Below are 8597 nucleotides of genomic sequence, written 5' to 3' on the forward strand. Positions count from 1 at the left end.
CAAATTAGACAACATCCGTTACATTTTGCAACACAGGAAGCACTCTCCACTCCAAGTTCTCCAATTCATTCGTGATGCAGAGTTGAAGGACATGTTTCCTAATGTGTGGTAGCTTTGGGGATTCTGCTCACACTGCCAGTCACAGTAGCAAGTGGTGAGCACAGCTTTTCAAAGCTCAGGCTCATTAAAACATATCTTTGATCAACAACGGTCAACCAGAGACTGACATCGTTTGCTATTTTATTGCTTGGAAATGCCATTGGCCAGTCTCTGGATCTCTCTGATGCTGTGCTTCAGTTCATGAGGGCAAAGGTGAAAAAAGCGACCTTTTGAATTAAAGGACTAGGGTTAACATTCTACAGCTGTCACCTACTGTAACAGTATTTAATAGTGGTCCACCCAACGTTGGTGCACAGTTCAATTTCACGATGTTAGTACATTTCAGTTATTCTTAAAATTTAAAAGTTTATACAAGCTTAGAGAAAACAATTTTTTTTATTTGCGTATATATGGCCTGAATAAATACAGATTTACAGATCCTAGCATACAAATTTATCATCTTGTATGACAGGGATAAATCATGCAGGCAAATCGAGCACCAAAGTTGTGAAATGGGCTACAAATGCAATAAAAATAAGGTATTGAAAAGTTTAACAAATGGAGAGGGAGGGCACCGAAGACGCTCCTCGCCTGGGGCATCATTTGGTCTAGAGCCGGCCCTGGCTGTGTAAACTCTTCCTCTAGAACTAAGAAGTATCTGAAATCAGCAACTTGTCACAAATTCAAATTTTGTCTTTGAACCAGCAGAGGTTTGCTCAAATTTTCTTCACACCCACTTGCTTTCTGCTCCATCAGGCTGCTGTTTAATTTATATGGAGTGCAAACCTGGTTTGCTTTAAAAATGAGTCTGAGCCAAGCCTCCAAACTCTGGGAAAATCTAAATCCAGATCCTAACTTTACAGCTCGAGGCAATTTCTAATTAATTGATTTAGGCTGCATGCAGCTAGTCAATATGCCATTTCTCCTGTACTCCTCATTGGGTGGTTAAAAGAAAAATAAATCAGTTAATTTACAGATTACCAGATCAACATATTTTATAATATACCTGGTCTTGTGAAGACAGTATACTTTCCCTTGCTTGACACAAATGCAGCACCCCAGTAGTTCCAATCTCTGTCTCAGTACTTGATAAACTCTTAATTTCCATAAAACACATCAGAACACACAACACCACATCTCATGTTATTCTAGCTTCCAAATTCCTTAATTACTTTAGTTTTCAGTCTCTATCTAGAATTCTCCAATTCCTGAATCCTGCAGTTCCACACATTGGATGCTCTATACTCTCTGGGTGAGATTTAAAAAAAAAAACAAATTCAGAATTGGCCTGACCTCGACCTTCAGCTGAGTGCTTTGAAAAAACCCCACTCTCTCTGTGCAAATGAAAAGATGCTCAGCTTGCGTTTCTGATTAGCAGTGCAACATTCAGCAAATGTTGTCGAGTTCACGTTTACTTACGTTACAAAAACAGGAGAGAACTATAACAAAACTATTTTAAGTTACCATAAGCACATAAGACTGTAATGAAGTGCCATGAATGATTACATTTTCAATAATCCAACCAAAACTATTTGCAGTGTGATCTAATGATATTGAGAAGTTCCTATTAGACTCAACCTTATAGAGCTCACACAGTGATCCTTAATACTTCCAGTAACTTAGTTACACTTCCAATATTGAGAAGCTCTTGCATTTTGGTATCATTGTTCTGAACGGTCCAGCTCCATGGTTAGTCCGCAGCTCTGTTGCACAGCATCACATGAAATACACCAGGATGCTACAGTATTAAGAAATTGCAGAGATCATTCCTTTAAGCTGATGCAAGTTTCTTCAAAACACATGCTGCTAAATTCAACCCACTAAAAGCACTGACTGTTTTTTGTTCATTTCTTGAAATTAAATTCCAGCTGTTCTGAGTAATTCTATCTGTCCCTCGTTTGTATGACCAAATCCCCTGTGTTATAATTCTTTTTTAGACACCGCAAATAGATTTCACCAGTTTCTGCTGCAGAAATGACAAACCACTGTAAATTTGTAGCAGGAATACTTCATTGTTAACTGTAGTTTCAACAGAAATAATAATGAAAAATACATCTTATGAAAGAATATTTTTGAAGGTCACTACCAAAAAAAATTTGCTTAACAAGCCTGAGTTTGAGATGAATTCTAGTAAGCTGCATAGCCCGGGGGCGGGGCAAGGAGGAAAGAATTGGATGCATACTCATGTTACCTTGAGGAACATGTCAGTGCTGCTTTTCTGCAGCAACATCCTGATGATTGCACACGTTTTTACATGAAATGAAACATAAAATGATATTCGATAATAAAAAAAAGCATTTTATGTCAGCAGCTAACACGCAGTTTATTACAGTAGTTTTACCCTGGTCTTATTGGTCAGAGCTTTGAAATTCCTGAGGTTGAGCTGCCATGTGTTCAGAAGCACTTAATGCAGTTCAAATTTTCTTCCCGGTTCTGCATTATCACATCTTGAAGGTATGTCTTAATGTAAAATCAGATGGTCTATGAAACCACCAAAACTATAAAAGTAAAGAGCAATTCTCTGGGGCTTTTCTACAGCTCCTTTCTTTGGCTTTAACTCTAATCTTAGCTTTGATTTGCTTCAAACTGTTGTGCAGATGTCCTTCTATAACTTTGTACGGCTCTAGGTCATTGTCACACAAACTCTTTGTATGTTTGCTAGACACTTACGCTGCATTCCAAAAACACTCCTGTTTGTTTCACTTACTTGCCTGTACTAAAGATTAATAATATATTATTGTGAAGGACTCACAAACAATTCAGTTTCATTAACTTTTCCTCATGTCAGGTGAACCAATGTTTCCCATTCCATTCCCTTGCTCGACAGATTTCCTGTGAATGCACAAATCTGTTCACTCATTTATCATTAAAGTCCCAATTTAGCTGAATTAATAGGGCTTATTTAACCTTCCCCCCAGAGGAAATGTATCAAGTTTTACAGAAATAGCATGTCTTTTTTTATATAAAAAAAGTCCCAATATAAATCACAGCAAACACACACTTTCATATCCTGCTTAACCATGAAAAACAACTAACCCAGAATAGTTTTACCCATGAGCAATATACACAAAACCACATGTGCTTCTCTGGAAGCGATGCCTTCCTTTTTCATGTTTGTTTCTGAGCGAAATTAGTGTTCCTGAAAGGTGACAGACCTGGAGGCTCAAATTCTTGATTCATCTACAGAACAGGTATGGCATGTGCAGAGGCACTGCAAGCTTCTGGATAGCACTTTGTTAATATCCCTGCTCTTTATTCTGGAGGAATTAACTCTGTAGGCAAAGAGAGAGTTTATGTTCCATTCCCATTCAGTCCTTGGCCTCCACCGAACCCTCCAACAAGTGTGTCAGTTAGCATAAGTTGTAAGGGTGTTCATTTGTGAGTTGACATCTGGACCAAAGAACATGAACTGAGACCAGCAACTCATTTTATTTAATCCAGATAGCTATCAGATGCTAATAACTTTCAATCACTCCTGAGCTAGATCAGAATTCATTGGGAGACTTATATCCCTACCCTATTCTTCTCTCTCACAATGCAAGCATGTTGTAGTTTCTTCATTCTAAAAAAACCCATTCTTTACCCCACTTACCTTTCCAACTACTACTTTCCAACTTCCATCTCCTTTTCATCTCAAAGTCCATTGAATGCAAAGTTTACATTTGCTGTCTGCAGTTCCTTTCCTCCAGTTACATATTAGACCCTCTCTAATCCAGCTTCCACCCCCTTGCATTCCACTGAAACTATTGTCAAATTTCAGAGTAACAGCCGTGTTAGTCTGTATTCGCAAAAAGAAAAGGAGTACTTGTGGCACCTTAGAGACTAACCAATTTATTTGAGCATGAGCTTTCGGATGCATCCGATGAAATGAGCTGTAGCTCACAAAAGCTCATGCTCAAATAAATTGGTTAGTCTCTAAGATGCCACAAGTACTCCTTTTCTTTATTCTTGTCAAAGTCGCCAATGAACTTTTCCTAGTCAAAGCTCAGAACAAATACACTATCCTCATCTTCCTTGAGCTGTCAGCTGTCTTTGACACAGCTGACCATGCTCTCTTTCTTGTCCATGACTACTTTCTTGATTCTCCTCCTATCTCTCGAATCACTCCTTCAGCGTGTTGTTTGGAGGACCTTCTTATGCTGCCCTGCAACTTTCTGTGGGAGTTCCCAGGGTTCTGTCCTTGGTCCTCTTCTCGCTCTGACCTTATCGCTGGGTAATCTCATCCTCAAACACAAATTCAACAACCATCTCTATGCTGACAAGTCACAGATTCATCTCGTTACTTTAGAGCTGTTAACTTCAGTCCAAACTCAAATTTAATCGTGTCGCTCTAACAACTCCTCATGGATGTCTAGCCATCAGTTCAAGCTCAACATGGCTAAAACAGAGCTCCTAATCTCCCTATCCCCCCAACGCTCCCCCACTTTTCTCAGTCACTGTGGCCGCCACCACCACCATCCTGCCTGTCACTCAGGCCCATAACCTGGACATCAACCTTAACTCAGACCGCTCTCTATAGTGGGGTGGGCAAACTACGGCCGGGGGTCACATCCGGACCACCAGACGTTTTAATCCAGCCCTCGAGCTCCCGCGGGGGAGTGGGATCCAGGGCTTGTGCTGCTGTGGCGCTCCAGCCAGGGGAGTAGTCTCGGGGGCTTGCCCCACGCCGCATGGCTCCTAGAAGCAGTGGCATGTTCCCCCTCTGGCTCCTACGCATAGGGGCAGCCAAGGGGCTCCGCACACTGCCCCTTCAACTCCCATTGGCCGGGAACCGGAGCCAATGGGAGCTGCGGGGTGGCGCCTGTGGGCAGGGCAACGCGCAGAGCCACCTGGCCGCGCCTACACATAGAAGTCGGAGTGGGGACATGCCATTGCTTCTTGGAGCTGCTTGAGGTAAGCGCCGCCCAGAGCCTGCACCCCTGACCCCCTCCTGCATCCAAACCCCCTGACCCAGCCATGATCCCCCTCCCTCCCTCCGAACCTCTTCGTCCCAGCCCGGAGCACCCTCCTGTATCCCCACCCCAGAGCCCTCACCCGCTGCCAGAGCCCTCACCTGCACCCCAACCCCCAATTTTGTGAGCATTCATGGCCTGCTATATAATTTCCATACCCAGATGTGGCCCCCAGGCCAAAAAGTTTGCCCACCCCTGCTCTATAGCCTCACATGCAAGCTATATTTAAATCTTGGAGATTCCTTCTGCATAACATCTCAAGATACAGCCTTTCCTGCCCATAAAACTTGCCTGGGATCTCATAATCTCACATCTCAATTCCTGCAACATCTTTTTCTCTGATCTTGACAAACAATCTTGCCCTGCTGGTATCCATGCAAGCTACTGCTGCAAAAATCATTTTCCTATCTGGTCATTTTGACCATGTCTCCCCTCTCTTTGCACCATTCCACTAGCTCCCCCTTTTCTATCACATCAAACGTAAACTGCTTGTACTCACTTTCAAGTCCCTTCACACCCTATCCTCATCCTATCATTCAGTACTGAAGTGTCAGCTCCCACCTCTGATCAGCCCATGATCTCAGCTTCCTTCACCCACTTGTTAAATTTCCAAACAAGCACCTTGGGGCTCCTCCATGCTGCCACTCATGCTTGAAAGGAATACCTAGTAAACATCCACACAACTACTTCATTATCCACTTTCAAATCTCTCCTTAAAACTCTTTTGTCATGATGCAGACAAAAAAATTGACAATGGTTAGGCTGTATCACAACCTAGCATGCTGACAAATGTTGTCACTTTGTTTCCTTGCCCTCCCCCATCTGTCTGTAGCCATCCACTGTCTCTTGTCTTTTACTTAAATTGTAAATTCTTTTGGGGACAGGAACAGTCTTTTTTGGTCTACGTTTGTCCATGGCACAATGGACATGACAAGGGCTCCTAGGAGCTACAGTAACACAAATAATAATAAAATAAGCAAATAAATAATAATAATAATGAAATATCATGGAAGGCTCCAGTTCATCCTATGCGTCCCTTACATCATCGATCCTATCAACTCTTGTCTGATCACATTAAAGAGGAGACTAGAGACAAACAGAAACCACTTTTTAGGGGAAAACGGATAAACTGCCCAACACTCAGTTATCAAGCGCTTTATGTTTTAAAGCTGAAAGCCTTGAAAACATTTATGGAGTGTTCATTCACCCTTATACACTATTTTTAGGAGATTATTCAGACTGCACAAAAGAGAAAGCAATATGTTTTATGAAATAGTCTATTCACATCCAGTTTCCTGAGGCTATCGCTGACTATTTGCCAGCTCCTTGTCTAGAAACAGGGGGGACACATCAGCAGTTTCACCATTTATATAAAGGCTGCCCTTTTAGGGCTTGATATTATATGCTGGACGTTCCACTGAAGTCAGTGGATTTCTTTTAAATTAAACTGAATTCCCTGGGTTAGTAATGCTTGGGTTTGGATAACTTCAACAATTGGGGAGGGGGGGGGGGTGTAATCCTGATGGAGCATTGCCAACCCTACACATTCAAAAACCATGAATCAGGCCCCAAAAATATAATGAGATTGACTTAAAAGTCAGATGCCTTTTTAAAAACTAATAATTTGGGGGCAGGGGGGGAATTTGCCTTTTGGCTTCTGAGCCCTGAGAGTACACTTGGGACACATTTTCAAGCTTTTCTTTGCAACCATAAGGGCTATAAACTTACTTTTTTTAAAATGAAAGCTGAGATTGTCATGGACTCATAAACTGGGGCTTTACGAAAGACAAAAATATCACATGACTCACAATGAAATCATGAGAGTTAGCAAAACTGATATGTACTCTAACCTTAACTCCACCTTAAAAAAGAACCGCCTGTGTTGTTTGGGTACCTCTAACACAGAGCTTGAGAAGACAAACTTACTGAAGTCCACTACCTCTATTACACCAAAATGAATGGTGATTTATTATTAATTATTTATTATGATTATTATTTCAGGTGTCCACTAGGTGGGCTGTGTTATATATCTTCCAAAATTAGTCACTTTGAATTAAGGTGTACTTAACTGTCTGGCAATTTTACTGGGAAAAATAATGAGTTTTTCACTTTCATCCTGGTTCAAGTGCCCTGACACCTTAAATGACATGATTCTGGCATTGTCCCTCCTCAGTTATGTCTGAGATAGATGAAGTCATTTTTTAAAACTATCAGATCTAATTTGGAAACACTGAATATGTTTACAGCTAGTCTCTGGTCCATTGATGTCACAATCTGAGTTGCTGTGAAAACCTGAAGTTGCTGTGAAAACCTCTAAGCCCTAGAGAAGGAACCCTTAAATATCAACAAGGTTGCTGAAGAAGGGAATAGAGATGAGGTGGAGGGGAAAGCTCACATGCCAATTACAACTGGCTTTCCAAACAGATCGACAGAGGCTTCTTTAGTTCTACTTAGCCTTGCGTGACCATATTTGACTATCACATGGGAAGGAGGGAGTGGGAACAAGAAAAAAAAGAGAAAGAGAGAGGGGGAGAGAGAGAGAGACTTCTCAATTTTCTCTTGTTGATCAGATCCATCTTCTCTAGTCTCTTTGGGTACTAGCACTTTTGTTGTCATGTCCCTTTTACATGTGTGGTTTTTCACAGGCAATGCAGAATCTCAAAAAGCTCCTATTCAGTGTACATTGAGACACTTATCTAATTCTTCACAGAAATATCCCAACAGCATGGCCTGTAAAATGAGCCAAATCCACTGGAGCTATTGACTTCAGGGGAGTAGCAAGCAGCAGTATATTTGGCCCATCATTTGGACAGAGAAAAGCCTTTCTAGTGAGACTTTGTACCCCAGAGAGGTAGAAAGACAGACAAACAGCAGCTTTTCATAAGGTATTTCAACACTTCTGATCCAAGACAGAATGAAAATACAGACTCACACAAAAGTGAAAGAACATGGCAGAGGTGGAAAGGAAACCAAACCCTACTGAGACTCAAAAAAAGTTTTGGATCAATATTTTGGTAAAAGTTCAGAAGGGCTTAGTACCAGTTCAATCCTTCCTTGCTCCCACCTGCTTAAACACCTCGAAGGCAGCTAGTAACGAAGATCTGTCAATGTCTAACGATTTGTTGCACAAGTGAACTTTGTGGTGGATATATGTTGTCTCCACAACCACATATTCATCTGGTTTTTTCCCCTAGTCTCACGTTTTTTCCCCCTCACATGACTTGTGGGTTTCAGCTATGTTTTTACATTAAATAACATGAATAAATATTATGGCATGGCAGTAATAATTCTCTAGCTAAGGCTGAAATTATATAACTCTATTATCAGCCTAATTTTCCAACCCATTTCCAAAGAGGGACCAGTTTTCCTTATGTTTTGCATGCTGCATCTCACCCTAGGGCACACTTTTCCTCCAACGTTTGGTAAAAATCCAACAAAGGGTTTTAAAGTTGCTATATTCTTAAAATTTGTCTGTAGTTTACTTTTAAACTCTTTTTTCTAAGACTTTTATTGTTGTCATTTATTATTTGTATTATAATAAGCAGC

This window comes from Lepidochelys kempii, chromosome 2 (genome assembly GCF_965140265.1).
Source record: "Lepidochelys kempii isolate rLepKem1 chromosome 2, rLepKem1.hap2, whole genome shotgun sequence".
Classification (NCBI taxonomy): Eukaryota; Metazoa; Chordata; order Testudines; family Cheloniidae; genus Lepidochelys; species Lepidochelys kempii.